The sequence below is a fragment of the Vipera berus genome (assembly GCF_964194415.1).
Source record: "Vipera berus genome assembly, chromosome: 1".
In the NCBI taxonomy this organism is placed as follows: Eukaryota; Metazoa; Chordata; class Lepidosauria; order Squamata; family Viperidae; genus Vipera; species Vipera berus.
Genome location: NC_138202.1, coordinates 18,060,452 through 18,065,674, shown reverse-complemented (window position 1 = coordinate 18,065,674; position 5,223 = coordinate 18,060,452).

The following is a 5,223-nucleotide window of genomic DNA, read 5'->3' as shown; positions in this document are numbered from 1 at the left end:
ATCCTGGGACACGCCCGACGCTGACGGCGCCCGACGCACAGACGCAGAACGTCGCGTCTGTGACGTCACGACGCAGGGCGTCGGGTGCTCCCGCCAAGAGCATTGGGGTTGCGGGTGGGGGGGGGGAGAGAGAGAGAGAGGGTGAGAACTCGGCACTGTGTTCGTTCAGTGCGTGTCCGCGACAGGGCACTCGCGGGCGGGAAAAGTCTGAGCCATTCACGCCTGCGCAGAAGAGCCCGCGGAGGTGGCTGGTGCGGGCGAAAGCCTGAGCCGGCGGTGGCGGAGGGCTTTAGGAAGGGCAAAAAGGCGGGAAACGGGAGGCTTCTACTGCTGTTCCGCTTCTCTCGCTCGCGCTAGTTGACAAGATAGTTTTGATTATTTTAATTATATCCAGGGCTTTTTTTCTCATAGAACGCTCAGAACGGAGTTCCGGCACCTTTTTTGGAAGGAACCTTGTAGGGTGGGCAAGGTGGGTTGTATGACGTGTGAGTTCCGGCACCTTTTTCTTTTACAAAAAAAGCACTGATTATATCCCATTTGCAAAGTACGAACATATTTTTCTGTCTTCGGGTTTCACACTCGTTACGTCAGATCTATTTGCTCTTATCTTGCTAGTAATCAAACCGATCCTCGCTTTATTTGCAAACTAGTAACAAATGGTACTTCTGGAGGGATAAAACGATCGTCTTTTCATTCATCTTGTGTTGGATTATCTAAAAAGTATCTGGAAAACAGTTGGGAAGAATCTAGTATGGCAGTTCTTGATCATTGCAATTCATGCCCTGACTTGGTATGTTTACCCATCAGGCATTACTTTGATCTTCTGGATTTGGGCACCTCGTTGTTTCAGCCCACCCTCACTTGCCATTGTACATTTATGCACCTCTGCATTTAAAAGGGACTGTATGTAGCATTAGACTGAATGCATCATACAGTTCATTAAGCTTAGTACACATCATAATCACCAGTGAAGGCCATTTGCTAGGCAAGTCTGTAAACAGTTTGCATTCTGCTCTAAAACTGATTATCTCCGCTTCAATATATTTGGAATACCCTTTCAACAGAGCACATTTACCTTCATCATTCAGATAATTAATGACAGATTTCCCAAGGTATATAAACATGTACCATAACAATTGGTAATTCAGCATTAGAGTGTTTTGTTCTCCAATATGACAAGGTAAAATATGGGCTTATTTACAACTTACAACCACAACTGAGCCCAAAATTTATGTTGCTATGTGAAACATTTGTTGTGAATTTTGCCCCATTTTACAGTCTTTCCTGCCATAATTGTTAAGTGAATCAATGCAGTGGTTAAGTTAATAACCCAGTTGTTAAATGAATTTGGCTTTCCCATTGATTTTGCTTGTCAGAAGGTCGCAAAAGGTGGTCACATGACCCTGGGACACTGCAATTGTCATAAATATGAGTCAGTTGCCAAGCATCTGGATTTTGGTCAAGTGACCATGGAGATACTGCAATGGTCATGTTAAAAATGGGCAAAAGTCACTTTTTCAGTGTTGTAACTGAATGATCACTAAATGCAGAATCCAATCTTGGTTGGTCACCAAGATCAGTCCCAGGATTGGGACTGACCCAGATTTGATTCTGCAACATCCTGGAACACATATATTCATCTTCATTCAGCCACCAAATGAACTGCTGTAAGTCGAGGACTTCCTGTATTGACTTATTGTTGAAATAGTCTTAGTAACTCCTATAAAATGAATGTCTTGAAATTTGCCCAAAGTCCTGGTCTCAAAGTATGTTAAAAAACACAATAATGTAGTGGAATATCAAGAGTTCTAATAGAAGTCACCATACCTTGCTTTTCTTTCTCCATCTTTATTAAGAAGGTGCTAATCAAGCATATACATGCTTATGTGGGTCTATTTATAAATTTAATTTAGAAAGCATTCTTTTCTAATACTGCTTATTCCCAAGAAAATACGGTGAAAAATCATCTTAAAATGCCAGCAAAAGTAAACTTCATTTTATTTCTGTACTCATGAAATTTTGTTTTGTGAACCTAAAATGTGGAAAATATTCAGATGTTGAGACACTAGAAAGAGAACAGAGAGGAGCAACAAAGAAAATTAGGGGACTGGAGGCTAAAACATAAGGAACAGTTGTTGAAATTGGGTACGTCTAGTTTAACGAAGAGAAGGGCGAGGGGTGACATGATAGCAGTGTTCCAATATCTCAGGGGCTGCCACAAAGAAGAGGGAGTCAAGCTATTCTCCAAAGCACCTGAAGGCAGGACAAGAAGAAACAGATGGAAACTAATGAAGGAGAAAAGCAACCTAGAACTAAGGAGAAACTTCCTGACAGAACAATTAATCAGTGGAACTGCTTGCTTTCAGAATCTGAATGCTCCAACACTGGAGGTTTTTAAGAAGAGACTGGACAGCCATTTGTCTGAAATGGTGTAGGGTTTCCTGCCTGAGCATGGGGTTGGACTACTAGATGACCTCCAAGGTCCCTTTCATCATCATCATCATCATTATTATTAGAAACAAAGGAATAAACCTCTTAAGAGAACCATAGAGAATGCAAACAGATTTATATTAGATACCGAGAATATAAACTTGTTGAAAGCATGCAGAATACAAAGTGAGAGAAATTGCTGTGACAGTACACTGCAGATTGACCACAAAGATGGCAAATGTGGATAGCACTTTCACAGTGAAAATTACAGCGCTTTCCCAGACAACTCAGTATTAATGGGGAATTCCAATCTGTTAAAACATCTGCCTGATGAAGAACTTGATGAAGTCCAAAAAGGCAGAAATGCTACAAATAAATTGAAGTGTTGTCTTAAAACTAGTAATAGTGGGGATATAAAACCCATGTGTATTGCACTATATAGAAAACTTGGAAAGATCAGAAAAGAGCAGAAATTCCGAAGGAATTAAGAGCCAAGGGGTGGAAGAACTTACACGTTGTAATACTTATTACATAATCACATATTTTATCTACAGGTAGTCCTCACCTTCTGATCACAATTGGGAGCAGAATTTGTATTGCTAAGCAAGGCAGTTAAGTGAGTCACACCCAGTTTTATGAACTTTTTGCCATACTTGAGCAAATCAATGTAATTGCTAAATAAATCAGGTGGTCATTAAGTGAATCCAACTTCCCCTGTTGATTTTGCCTGTAGGAAGCTGGCTGGGAAGGTTGCAAATGGCGGTCATGTGACCACCCCAGAATGCTGCACCTTTCGTGAATACATGCTAGATGCCAAGTGCTCAAATTGTGGTCACTTGACTGGGGATGCTGCAACGGTTGTAAGTGCAAGGATCCATTGTAAGTCACTTTTTTCAGTGCAATTGTAACTTTGAACTTGTCAATGAATGGTTGTAAGATGAGGATTATCTGTATGAGAATGAAAAACAGGAGATGCCTAGAGAAGTCAGGGTGGCTGCATAGGAAAATTTCATGATGAATATTTACAAGAGGGTAACAGTAAGAGACAATACAAAAGAGGAATTGAAACGTTAAACAAAAAGAATTATTTGGGTATATCAGGTCTCTGAAAGAAAGGGAGTTTCCTGGACGCATCTATCCAGTGTTCTTCTCAATGTGCAGAAATGATTTACCTACCTTCTTCCAGGATTTTCCCCTAATTTCCCAATTTATTTCAGAGCTGCAGACCAAAGTTACTGTATTCATTTAGGACCAAAAAACACCTCTTAGGCTACTTCTTTTTAAAGAAGATTCAGATGTATTTACTTCTTTTGTTCACTTTCCTGCTTTGATTATTCTGGAGCTCAATCCTAGTTTATCAGCTAGGCTTTGAGCAATGGGGATATATATGGGTTATATATGTGAATCAGTGGAGCTCCTGATTCCCCCAAACTACTGTTTTCATACACTGTACCTACTAAGCAGGCTTGACCAGTTCAGCAAAGTTTGACTAGTACTACTGCAATGTACCCACACTTATCCAGTGCCCAAGGTTATAAGAAAATGGATGGAAAAGACAGACTGGAGTTCAATCCCAGTAAGACTGTTACTCCTCCATATAAGATACAGGAGAGCATGACAGAGGGAGCGAAAGGGACAAACAAAAACAGTTCCCCTCTCCAATAATAATAATAATAATAATAATAATAATAATAATAATAATAATAATAATAATAATAATAATAATAATATAATAATAATAATAATAATAATAATAATAATAATTAGTAGTAGTAGTAGTAGTCGTAGTAGTAGTAGTAGTAGTTGCTAAACTGGGCATTGTGTTAAAAATACGACTTGCCTGTGTCCGAAAAGTTGTGGGAACATAGGGTGGAAAAAGTTGTCGAGAATGAGAGGGTGAAGATCTTGTAGATCTGTACAGACAGATCGTCATCTGGAACACAACACGCCAGATATCGCAGTCATAGAGAACTGAAGCATACAGTTGACTGATATCACTGTACCAGGAGATGCCAGAGTCGAAGAAAAAGAACTGGAAAAAATTACGAAATACCACGACTTGGCCATTGAAACTGCGCGATTATGGGTGAAACGTGTAACAGTGATACCCATTGTCATCGGGGCACTGGGAACTATGTCCAAAAACTTTGCAAAATACATCAAGAAACTGCAGCTTCCTGCAATAACTCCAGCAAAGCTACAAAAAACTGCGCTACTTGGAACATCTTACATTTTAAGGAGATACCTGGTTGATACCTAAGACACTGGCAACAACCCATGTCAACCATTAGTGCCAGTCAGTTTGAGTGTTCAGTTGACTGAGTTTCATGTTTTATGAATAAAAGCTTAATAATAATAATAATAATAATAATAATAATAATAATAATAATAATAATAATAATAATAATAATAATAATGGGACCTTGGAGGTCATCTAGTCCAACTCCCTGCTCAGGCAGGAGACCCTATACCAAGGGTAGGCAACCTTGGCTCTTTTATGACTCGTGGACTTCAACTCCCAGAATTCCTGAGCCATCCATCCATCCACGAGTCATAAAAGTGCCAAGGTTGCCTACCCCTGCCCTATACCATTTCAGACAAATGGCTGTCCAGTCTCTTCTTAAAAACTTCCAGTGTTGAAGCATCCACAACTTCTGGAGACAGGTGCTTCCACTGATTAAATGTTCTAACTGAGAAAAAAATACCCTTAGTTTTAGGTTGCTTCTCTCCTTGATTATTTTCCATCCTCTGCTTCTTGTCCTGCCTTCAGGCGCTTTGGAGAATAGCTTGACT